At 34.0% G+C, this 13,055-nt stretch overlaps 1 long non-coding RNA gene across 1 annotated transcript in view; it reads left to right on the top strand.

Annotated features, from left to right (window-relative positions):
- Positions 1-13,055, top strand: part of LOC149794323 (uncharacterized) — a 205,224-nt gene that overhangs the window by 92,512 nt on the left and 99,657 nt on the right. Inside the window, exon 6 of the long non-coding RNA XR_016423004.1 lies at positions 3,400-3,542. This is a non-coding gene — a long non-coding RNA (uncharacterized LOC149794323). The remainder of the gene's footprint in view (positions 1-3,399; positions 3,543-13,055) is intronic.

Raw genomic sequence — 13,055 nt, 5'->3', positions numbered from 1 at the left:
TGTGAGAAACCTTGCCACCAGCTTTCTGTGGGTTGGTGGTTCTGACGGGATTTCCTGGGGTTTTCCTTCACCAGTTATGCTGGCTGGCAACTACATGCTGAGAAATGGGTTAAACCCCAGACATTGACAGATATTATTGATTGTTTTCACAGATGCATCTGCTGGTTTGTTGACATCTTTCCAGTTGCAGCTGATGCAGAAGAAACCATGCATGCACCAATATTTGCATTCTGTACAAGTCAGGACAAAAGTGGGCTAAATTTATCAAATCATTGAAGTAATAGAACTTTGATGCAGTGCACTTTGTTAGTTTGTAATTAACACAAAGTTCACAATATATGCAATACAGAAATATATGTTGTTTTCACTATATTAATCAGTGTTTAAATTCAAAAAAATATAGAAGCAGTCCAGTGCTATTCTAGATGTCTGCTGTTTTGTCTGTCTTCCAAAATTGGTCCATATTTCCAAAATACAACTTTCTAATCCCCCCCCCCCACGTTATTTGAGACATGGCATATTATAGAGAGTAAATACCCTAATCAGTTTCCACCCAATCAGTCTTAGCATTGACAGGTTTCCTGGATTTTATTTTATAGTTATCTTTCAACTAGAAATCAGACCTTTTTTATGTTAGAAGGATGCATAGGCACAAATTTAGTTCACCATCAAGTTCTTAGAATTCACAAGTAATAATTGAGAAAATAGAAATCATTTTTCACCATAAAGTCTATGGTAAGGTTTCATGTACCCTGATTGTAAACCTGTCATCATAAAAATAAATGCAGCATGCTTGTTCCTGATGTTGAACCAGACTCAGAAATAATAGCCAAGTATTATCATGGAGTATGAAGCACCCTGTTAGACTGATAGGGGCCATTGTAGTGTGTATTGCCCACTCTAGTAGGACTAAGTCTGGCTTTTATCTCTGGGATCAGCACACAGTATGGAGATGTCTGAAGCTGATGGTTTTCTCTGCAGGTGAGGCCTGCATGTTGGTGGGCCTCAATATTGCATCCATCAATCATCAGTTTACCCTTTATTGCTTTGCTTTAGATTTTCTGTATTCCCCCCCCCCCCCCCCAACAAGCTTCCTACTATAAATTGGGTACGTCTAGAATTGCTGTCGCATCATATATTGGCAGATCAAGGCAGAGATTTTTCCAGGGGTCCCATTTTTCCAATTAGATGTAATTCAAGGATTGTTAAGTCCCAGTTTTAGCAACGAACTGCTGGTTTCATATTTTTCCATTGTGAGTAGTTGAATTCCTTTTTACCCTGCAGGCTCATGGCCTGTTGTGCCTTTCAGTATGTCATAAGAGGTGTCTAATGGAAATGGGAGCCATCATGGCACCAGTGGTGAGCATGATAGTCTTGTAACCAAAGAGATTTGGGTTTGATTCCTACCAGTGGATAATCCTTGCTTTGCTGTTTTAAAGTGTGTTCTCATGCAATGCATCATTCTCCAATTGCTTTGGCACTGAATAACCTACTTGTGTCAAAATACTGAAAGACACCAAACCAAGCCAAAACTTGTAAACAATTACCCATTAAAATCTGGGACAGATATATTGTGTTTTATTTATTATTGTTTTATCTTGGTCATAGAGAAAAGTGCATGTTGTTGTTGTTTCCGAGTCTGTGCTTTTCCCAGTTTGATGGACAAGTCATTTTCATAACTTCAGTAGTCCCATGGCTGTTAAAGTTTTAGTTGTTTACAATTTCCATCTAAACTTGGTTACCATCTAAAATTGAGTTGTCATTTGACTTTAGTTTAAGATATTAGACAGCTGTTATGTTTGCCTGCATGATCATCTCCTGGATTAGTCATGCTCATATTCGTAGTGTATTAATTGGTGCTGTATATTGACACCATGTATAGTGTATTAATTGGTGCTGTATATTGACACCATGTATAGTGTATTAATTGGTGCTGTATATTGACACCATGTATAGTGAGTATTTTTGGAATATAAAGTTAGCAGTTTTGTTTCAAGAACAGAAGATTGTAATTTTGGCAAGTTTAGTGATAGGGATGGTACAGTATTTAAGGCGGTAAATTTACATGGGATTTATTTTTTTGATCCCACTTCAACAATTTAAATGCTAAACTTTTCCACCGCTAAATATTAAATATGCACACTTTAAGCATACATAACTTGCTTTAAATTGTAGAATTCTTTTCCACACTTTAACATATACTGTTACTTTTCAAATTTTCCTGGAGTGACTAGATCTTGCATGATAACATTTTAATAAAACCTATTAAGGTTAGGTCTCGCATACATTTTCAAAGATTTATTTAAGAAGTCTCATGGCAACATGTAGGCATTTCCATTTTTTTACCTTGTAATGAGATCTTGCATTTTCATTAAAATTGCCTTGAGAAACTCCATCTTCATCCAGTAACACTGTGCTGCCCATAACAAGCCTGTGCAGTGTGACCAGTTTCCCTGAGTTGAAATTCGGGCATTTAAATGCCTTTAATTAGTGTCCAAACATTTTGCTTTTTCATAGTTTTTGTTGAAATATTAAATGCATTCATTAAAAAAAATTATAGCACTAAAAATACATAATTCATAAAGTTAAAAATGCAGGGGAACAAAATGCATGTAGTCAGTTAGTATCATGGCATATGAATTGTGAATTCAACAATAATGTAACACTTATCCTGTGCATAAGTAAGTCCTACATTTAGACACTATGCAAAAAGTCCCAAATTTAGACATTGTTAAGACAGTAATATATAGCATTCAATTTGGAATAAAACAGCTGATTTTAGTTGTGTTTTTTTGTAATTATAAAAAATGCTTTCTAGTCTAATCTTGAGTTGTTGTTTTGATGGGATCAGCATTCTGAAATCTCCTAGTAGAGGGTCTGGTATCTTGTCTAAATAATGTTGTTATGTGCTCCGACTGTTTCTTACACAGCATGTATCAGAATTCATGAGTAGAGCTAATTTATACAGGACTTTTTCTCTCTAATTTATTATCATGTTTGCTCAATAGCTTAGATTAAAAATTGAGTTTAGAAAGGATGGGGGGTACTGACTCAATCAACCTAGAGATAAGTCATTTACCTGGTAAGGTCGATAAATGATGAAAAAAGCATTTTGAAATTGCATTAGGTTGTACAAGTGGGCCAAATAGCTGAGTTGACATTCATTATTTTACCTGTGTCTGTCGGTTGGTCTGGTCTGGGTCAAAAGAGAGACTCACACAGTGGGTTGCTATTTTTATTACCTTTGTGGTTAAAAATTATGTATATACTGCAATGTATAATGTCTGCCAGTAGCTAGAGGCATCCAATGGGGAAAGGTTGGATCATTAGGCTTAGCTTGAAAAAATGCTCGGTGTATTCACTTTTCTGAGTAAAAGTATCTTTCTTTTTCATTTTCAGATCTGCAATGCATGTTGGGTAAGAGAGGATTATGGGACCAAAAAGGACAAAGGACATTATGACTGGATGGCTAATGAATAAAAGGCCGATGTTGCTGACCAGAATGATGAAAATACAGTGACTGTTGATAAATCTCAGAAAAAGTAAGACATCTTGAAAGGGACTACCCTAATGATATTTTACTGCCTGTATTTTTTTCTCTCTTGTGAATGATGGTGTGAATGCCATGCTTTGTGGGGTGGGGGGTGGGGTGCAGTCTCACTGCTGTTCCATTGATGTAATAAAATTGATGTGCTTGATAGGTCAATGAACCTTGCATAGTATCATTATGGTAAGAAATGCAACCAATAGGAGCACTGTTAGCTTCCACCATGTGCAAGGCATTACATAATATTATGTAATTCGTATTGTCTTTTGCAACTTGTCCCATCAAAATAGACTAAAAGTATATAAAAAATCTGTGTACATGTGGTAATTAGAAGAAAAAAACCTCATAAACTGTATTTTAATTTGAGTCAAATTTGGAGATTAAGTTTATATCCACCCTTTTCCCCTTCCGTCCTGAAACCTTGTAATATCAGTAAAGTAACTTTTGGTGCTATCCATGGCTGGCTGCTTTGTATATTGGTTAAATTCATCCATTATGAATTTATTACTTTCGAAGGACTTTATATGTATGAGGCCTTGCATTAACACCCCTTGAGATTCTTTTTAATTTTGCCTCAAATGAGGGTAGGAAATTAATTTTGGGGTGTTACTAATGAATGCATTCAAATACATCTGCTTCAGAGATTTTCTTTTAACTGTATGTCTGGGTATATAAATGATGTTTTCAATTGGCTGTTTTGTTCATACATGTGCAGAAGATTAAAATTGGACTGTTTCAGTGTACTTGACCCATGGTTTTTGTGTCGAGGCCACTTTTAACTCCAAATCTCAAACGTATTCTACATTTTGCAAAGGTTCACCTGTCTGTGTTCAGTTTGGACTGGTCTGCTTTAGATCTCAGGCCAAAATGTCTAAAATCCAGATAGACATTGGGTCTCTGTTTTTTCCCGCTGTATTTTGTAATGCAAGCAGAAAGTCAACAATATTTAGCATCATTGTTAAACTGCATAATTTGCATTTCTGTAATCCCACCCACTTTGGGGATTCTTGAATTAAGTTGACATTACCGAGCACAGAAGTAGGGTATAACCTCATGAAACGTACATTTGGTATGTGGGGTTAATGAATTAAGAAAGTGTAGGTAAATTTGGTTTTTCATCATTGTCCCACAAAATTTTATATAGTTATGGCCACTCTTTGACTTGGAACTTTCACTACCTGTTACATAATATTTAGCAGAGAGATGCATGTTGTATGCACATTTCTAATTTTTAATTGTAAAAAAATCCTTCGGTTCCATAAGTTGTGATGTCTTAGAAAGGATTATTTTATTAAAACAAGTGTTGGAGCATCTTTCTTCAGCTGATTGTGGGTAGAGTTTTCAGAATTACTAGTAAGCAGGATTGAAGACAGGTTTTGGTTTTAGACAAGCTGAATCAGTTATATGCTTGTGCATAATTGCACAATATTAATATGTACAACATTTATATGGAAATACTGTATTTGAGGTAGTATCCCCACATGCTTTAATAATCACGCAGCCCTATCGTTTTTGCAACACTAGCATAAAATTGTATTTTGAAGTGCGCTTGCTGAGTCTTAAATTGCCTTAATGAGTGTTTCATCTGCTAAAATACGCCGTAAACAGCATGAGTTTCTTTCTAACATACATGCCTGTTATCTTGTTATCCCTTAACTTTATTGGTTAAATCACTGTCATCCATGGTTGCGTCTGTGATTTAGTCATCACTGCCATTTAGGGAGAGAGAGAGAGAGTGAACTTTAGCGTGGAGGGTCTCAATAAGGGCAGAGGAAGTTAAGTATGTAAGTACAAAATAAAAGTGATGGGAACATTGTGATATCATTGGTGTGTCCATATTTTAATGAACCTGGTGAAAAGTTAACAAATTCTGATTTTTAAGCATACAGTGCAGATAAGGTGTAAAATCTAGAATGTGATGGGTTATCATTTGAACTTTTATTTTCATAAAATAGATTGCATCCTTGAAATGTTCTTGTAGTTTTTGAAAAACTCATTAAAGTTTGCCAAAACACCTTGAATTATTTTTTAAATAATGTGAAACTTTCAAGCATGAGAAAGTATTTTCACGTTTTAAATAGGATAAAATTGGGTGGCTACACTTCACTGGTAGTTAACAATGTAAATGTAGAGACTGTTTAGCTTATATAAGACTAAATGGTCTTTGAAAACAATTAAAAGTCTTTGAAATAAAAAACCACTCAGAACTGTGCAAACCATGGCAGGTGTTATGTTAAATTGGGAATACATTTGGCTAGTATAAGAAGCTCTTATTTGAACTCGGAAATGCTGTCATAGACTTAAATGGCATTGGGATTCTAAGTAATGAATGAACATTCAGTTTGATATACAAGAAGAAAGTTTGTCTCAACAAACAACAGCTTTTGGGGTGGGGGTGGGAAGCGAAAATTGAATGGTAAATGGATTTTTTCATTCTCAAAAGATTTTTAGTTATGTAATGATAAGAATAACCTACTAGTAAGATATATTGCTGTGTACTGGAAATACAATTAATGACAGTGATTTTGAAAACTTAAATTATCTTCTAGATAGGTAGAGTTTAGCCGATTAAGACCGATTAAGACTCACTATTCAACGAATGGAATTATAAAAATATAAAGAAGGAGAGGTATTCTTCTTAGAATCTGGCTTATGAATGGAGGTGGGGTCCTGTGTTTAAATAAGGAATGGTATCCATAATATATATGCAGATTCTGTTTTAAAAATGAGCAAAAGAAATCATGATCTATTTTGCATACAAGACAATACTCAATTATCTCCCTGATTAATTCTTTTCTTTTTCTTCTTTTTTTGTGGTCTTTTTAAAAGTAATTTTTTATATGCTGACTTAATATATAGATATCATAGTTCAACTTGCAGATTGTTTTTTTCTTCTTTCTAATTCATATGCACCATATGTTTGTTGATTGTAATGGGTCACTGTATAGGGATTGTGATCATTAGGCAATTATTAAATATGGCATGCAAAATTTAGATTTGTTTATGCCTATTTTAGCAGGGTTTTTTAAATTTTGCACTAGCATATCAAATTTGTAACTGTCACCAGTTGTAACAGAAAAATAAGATTTTTTTAAGTCCTCATGCATCTATTAAAATAATATCCTTTTAATCCTATGAACTTCTGCAATTTTCCTATTTGTATTTTTGTCTGAAATTTTAAATTATTTTTGGAGCGCTAGAACTGCATGATTTGCTTGTGGTCTAGGGGAGATAACTCCATTCTAGCTGACACCATTGTCTTGAATCCATCCTGTGAGGTTACTTGCTGTTTTTCTCAACAGGAAGGGAATGAAATCAGTGACAAATTTTATAAAATGATACGAATAAGAGATTAAAATATAATGAAAGACAACAACAAAGTTCACATTATTCCCAAAATAATAATAATAATAATAATAATAATTATGATGATAATGATGGTGATGAACAGTGAGATGTGAATGTAAACTTGTCCATAGCAATAATAATAGTACTAATACTAATACTACTAATAATAATAACATCATGTTAAAGGGGATCATGTGAAGCACACATCAACATTGTGTATATTAATCAAACTAAGAAATGTTTAGAAAATAAATGACAAAAATAATGTACCGGTTAAAACAATTCCCAAGGTCTTCTATCTTGGGAAACTCAAAAGCATATTTGGGCAAGTAAAATTTCATGTTAACTAGGCTTGTGTTTATCTATATAAAGATAAGGATATCTTGAATTTTGGGACCTTTTTTTTGCCCTGCAGTATCCCTGTTGGGTTAGTAGGTCTAAATTGGAATTGTCACTGTCTGATGTTTAAGATGGAATTAATCCAAAATCACTTTAACAACAATAAAGTTTTGATGAGAATTCCCTGAGGGTTTGAGGCATGGCTACGGCAAGCAATATTCAGAGACTTTGTGTTTATAATTTTACAGTTGGAAATGCTTTAAAGTTCTCTGTATATTGGCAGATTGTTCTGTTTGAAGACCTTTGTTTATTATCATTGTTTTCAGTAGCTTTTAATAAATGATGAATTTTAAATACTTGCAGTTAGTAGATGTTAAGAGTTGAGATATTGCATAAAAGCAGAGTTGTGTCATGCCAAAGAGTTCTGCCCTCTTTGGCCAAAGTTCTTTGCACATAAAAAAGAAATAAAATCAAAATTGTATGCAAAGGCAAGCCCTACATTTTAAAAATAACTCGTATCATGGTAGCTCCCTTGAAAGTGCTGTTTCTGGATGGATGATCATAATGACATGGGCTTATCAGTAGAGACCTCTTACGATATCTAGTTGACCTTAAATGAAATTGGTGTCAGTCTTACATCCAATATAGCCACTTGAAAATCTTACTGATATTCCTTCTAAATAGATGTTCATATTGACATGTGGGTTTTTACCAAAGAGTTGGTTCTAAATGAAAGTGGTGTCAGTCTTACATCCAATACGATTTCCTTGGTGTCCTCTTGAAAATCTTATTGGTCAAGAATATCGTAGATGGTTTCATTACTCCATTGCTAAAATAAGGTAATAATCACATGATTGATTCATGGAAATTCATTTTGAGTAGTAGCGTGTGAGACTCGTATGAAGTTGTAGCTCGAGAAAGAAAGTGAGAAAGATGGGGATCAAGATGTTAACTTACTGCCATACAGGCAAACTGAATTGCAGTTTTAAGTGAAGAACTATATTTCAGTTTTAAAAACAAAGTTTTGGTAAAGACGTGAAAGACTGCAAACTTTCCAGAATGATTTAAAAAGTTACCTTAACATTCTATAAATAAGAGAATTATACGGTCACTTTTCTTGCCATAAAATCAGATTTTTTTCCCTTGCAGATGTTGAGTTATGTGTATATATGTTATACATATTTAGTTTAAATGAATGCCTTATAAAAGATAATTTTTTTCGCAAGTCATTGTAACAAGCATTCGGCTAGGTTAAAATTGCATCATATAATGCATAAAAACTCAAGTTATTGATATTGCTTCAAAACACCTGAAAGTGTTTTGTAAATACATTTCTTAACAATGGTTAAAATACAGTTGTGTTTTTTATTTCCCAAAATACCTTATTATTTTTTGATAACTTTGTAATTATATGAATTGAATACAGGATTCATGACATCATCAAGCCTGAAAATTGATTGCACACTATATCACTTTGCTACAGACATTTGGGCTGTTTGTGATCAATTTTCAAGCATCTTGACTCCTTGAATCCATTAAAAGAAATTCAGTTCTGGAATAGTTTAGTACTTAATGAATCAACTTCTATCATTTAAGCATAATTATTATTATTTCTTTCCTTGAAACATTTTTTTAATATCAAGACTACAGAGAAGCCCTACCTTACCAGGGTCTATTTGAACACGCAGATTTCTTGGAAGTCGCACTGAAAAGTCTTTGGGATGTGCAAAAGAAAAACATGCATTATATTTCAAGCTCAATATTTATATCCTTATTAAATACATTCTTTATTAAGAAATTCCCCACCCTTTTCAAATGGAAAGGAGAAGTTCTCCCACCCTTCCCAATATAATATTTTTCAGTTCTAGAATGTGCATTTTCATACAGCTTTATTGTTTTTGTTCAGATAATTGGCCATCATGGGGTGGGGTGCAGTCAGGGCTCTGGGTGGCTGAGTGGTCAAGGCACTTGCCTTTATAGATCACTTGACACATTTCACCAGTCTGTGCGAGTTGGAGTCTCGCCTTGACAAAAATGGGTACGTGAAAAAGCTTGCAAGTAACTTCCCATGGGGGTGTTGGTTCTTTCTGGGGTCTTCCTCCATCAAATATACTAGCCATCATCTTTAGCCTATCGAAAAATGACATTAAACCCACAAAACAAAATCATCAATGGGTGCAATTGTTTTACATGAGGTAGGCAATTCAGCTCATTAATTCTTTCTCATACATTTTGTTCAGAATATCTTGCTATCTTACAATACAGATTGTATGCTTGTGATCAAATTGTTTAACTGCAATTTAATAATACAGGATTCTATGTTATGAAATCATCAAAAACATTTCACAACATTTGAAAATAAACTTTTCTAATCTCTTGAGTAAGAAACAAATTTCCTTGAGCCAGGAGGCAGAAAAAGACTTTATTATAGTTGTTTTGTTGGTTTAACAACACATCAGTACATTAAAGACCAAATGCTGTGCCAGTCTGAGTAAAGTGTCTTGCCCATAGACACACCATAGTGGTTGACCTGGCTTGGTGTGGGTAGGATTTGAACAAGCACCCTTTATATCACACAATCAGTTAATAATAGCCACCGACTAAAATAAACCTGTCTTAATCAACTACTCTGGGAAGTTTATTAAGTCATTTAAAAAAAACCAAGTTGTTATTTAAAAAAGTAATGTTTCAAAAAACAGTAATGTAATGCAAGGGACCCAGCATAAGTAATGTACAACAGCAGGGGTATGAAATTTCTGCAGAAATGTTATTTTCTATGATGCTTGTTTGATTTCCATTTTGGATATAAAAAATAATTTAGTCGTGTGGTTTCTAGGATCTATGAAAGCCAGAAAACCGTTTCTGGTAAGGATGCTTTAGGACACGCACACCCTGTCTGAATCCACATCTATCCCAATGATGGTTGTCCTCGGACCACCTTTTCATCTTTTCAGATAGACCTGAACAGGTTATGGCTTCTTAGAGTTTCAGATTGGGTTTAACTAGTAATACATGTATCATTATTATCATTGGGGGCCCTTTGCTGGTCTTTTCCCCATTATCCTTCTGTTCCCAGCCACCATTAGATCAGTGTTATTGACGCTCACAAATTGATGAATACATGTACTGCTGTTACTGGACTCCTCAGCCTTTCCTTGCAAAGATGTATAAAAAAGGAATAATCAGGTTCTTTAAAGAAAAAAGCAGGAAAGACTACTGTCACATTTAATGGATATCATATTGTATTGATTTGAGTACGTCATATGGTCTGAGAGATGATTGCCATTGCAGCTTGAAGTATAAAAAGAAAAGAACTTGACAAACCATTACATTGAGATTACATTAACTTGGAAGATTTAGTAAGAAGTCATTGAGCTCCATGGGGTTTGTAAACTGCAGTTTCTGAACTGTACTAAGGTCTTATTGTACTTTTACAAACATTTTTCCATTTTGACAATAGTGATGTGCAATATTTTGTTACAATACTGAAAATGGTCTAACTTGCAGAAAAATTTTAACTTCCTTACTGAGAAGATATACCTAGGGTTGTGAGGTCTGAGATTAAATTTATATACTGTTTTATTTTAAAATCACAGTAACAGTCCTGTGAAAGAAAGTAAAAACTATAAGGCTGTATCGTTACCTCAGTGACGTGATATACTGTCAATTGTGAGTGCATGTGTTCTGTTGCAGATGTGATGTGATGTCAATAATTGTGTCATACTGGCAAAATTAACTTACCAACATATCCTTTTCATTGCGTTTTTGACAAGATTGTGCAAATTTGATGAATTTATTGTAGCTATTATTTTGGGATAGGATACTTTTCCAAATTCTTTTTGTGTAATAACTCTTACTTAGAGATGGAAGTAAAATCATGTGCTCTTTAAAAAATGTCATCATTTTAGGGCCAGTTTTGGTTGTATATCTCCACAACAGTAGGTTCTTGCAACTAGCATAGCTTTATTTATCTTGGCACTATTTTGGTGAGCACAGATGTTTTCTTGTTATAAGACAAAGTATCACAAAATTCTCAGGATAAAAATAAGAAGAAAATAATTGTATAGTGATGCAAACTTCACTAAAACTCAGAGATAATGACAATCAGCACAGCCTTTTGGGATATTTTTGTGAATAGTCTGCTAGTTTTGTCATTTTTGTCAGGATGCTTCCTGTTAGTGTGTACACTAAAGCTAGACATTTATAAATTTTTATTGACTTTTGGAGCTAATTAGCTGAGTCATACAGATTTGGATGCAACAACTTTTCCATGAAGCAGTATTGGAAACTAACTTCGATATTTTTTAAATGTCTGTATAGATGCTCCAGTTATTTTTGAACAAGACATCTAGACTGTGTCGCTGCTTATCTTCTTGGATCAGTTTACTGATTGTGTTGTGGGTGGAATTTATTGGGTTCTGATGCCATTTTGGCAGAAAAAAATAGTAATGTTACCAATAGCCATGTGTTATCTGAATCGGATGACTTGAAATCGGTCAGCAGAAGCAGACGTAAACACAGTTGCACTCAGAAACACCAGTATACTCAAATTCTGATTCTGGTAATAGATATGGCTTGATTTCTGGTTGCAGTGACATAGCTTAACTAATCTGCTTTACTGTTCAAATAAGCAGAAAATTGACTTTGTACTTTTCAAGGTTTTCCACAACAATGTGGTTTGTTGATGTGGAAGAATTTAATTTTAAGGCCTGGTTCTTCACTTGACTGAATTTTTTGGCAGGTGTGGGTGGATTATTGTCTTGTCCAGATTGTCTGGTCTGCAAACTTTTGTGAACAAAATGGAGCCGATTGTTTAGGTAAATGACTGACTACTTCACAATATAGTGTTTGTTTTGGTTTGATTTATTAAGCTGCACTGCTCAGGTAAAAAATGATATCACCTTCCTCATTCAAGAAAAACAACAATTAAAGAAATCTGAATGCAGATAACTGAACTGAAACAAATTAAAATTTTTATTAAAAAATTCCAGTTATCCTTGATCATTATGAGTAGTTTGTGAAAATATTTTCTTTACAGTCAAGAAGTTTTAGTGTTGTAGACATACACACACACACACACACACACACACACACACACACACACACACACAAACACACACACACACACTGAGAATAAAGAACATATACCAGAGAAATATTTAACCATTTGTAATGATCCTTCAGAAACAGCCAAAGAAAAGAAAATTGTTTCAAAACTAACCTTGAATTATGTCAATGTGGATCACCTTTGAGGGAAATAATAAGAAACAATCAAATCTTTAATTTAATGGATGGCTTTTTGGGGTTTTTTTGTGTTTAAATGAAAGAAGAATGCACAGATAAAACTTTGTTAGATATATATACAGGGAAGTTAGTTGAAACTTGTACCTGTCCTACACAACATTTACTCGTCTAGTACTTCATCCAGTACTTGAAGACTGATATCCTAATCTCCATATACGTTATTTATTTCAGTGATTTGACAAGTTCTGTACATTCAGGCTTAAATTCCATTAATGCTCTGTACACTGATTGTGTTTCACACTTTTATAATGAAATTTGAATAATAATTATTTCATGCACCCATTAAACCCACAACTGATTTTGAGGCATATGTTGATGGACATAAAAACACAGTGTCCTTTTCATCATCCTCAAAAAATTCAACAAGCCTTGCTTACTCAATGTTCTTTATGTCGTAAAGACTTTGTTTTCTGTAATTTTCTGTTTTGCTTGTAATTTTAGTCTTATCTCCTTGCCCACCACTGAAAATCTTTTTACTTATTGACCTGCCTGCTATCTTTAGACAATGCATAGTAAG

Source organism: Sinohyriopsis cumingii, chromosome 8 (assembly GCF_028554795.1).
Source record: "Sinohyriopsis cumingii isolate HCF-2022 chromosome 8, ASM2855479v2, whole genome shotgun sequence".
Classification (NCBI taxonomy): Eukaryota; Metazoa; Mollusca; class Bivalvia; order Unionida; family Unionidae; genus Sinohyriopsis; species Sinohyriopsis cumingii.
The sequence above is the reverse complement of the archived record's forward strand: the minus strand, read 5'-3'. Positions and strand labels throughout refer to the sequence as shown.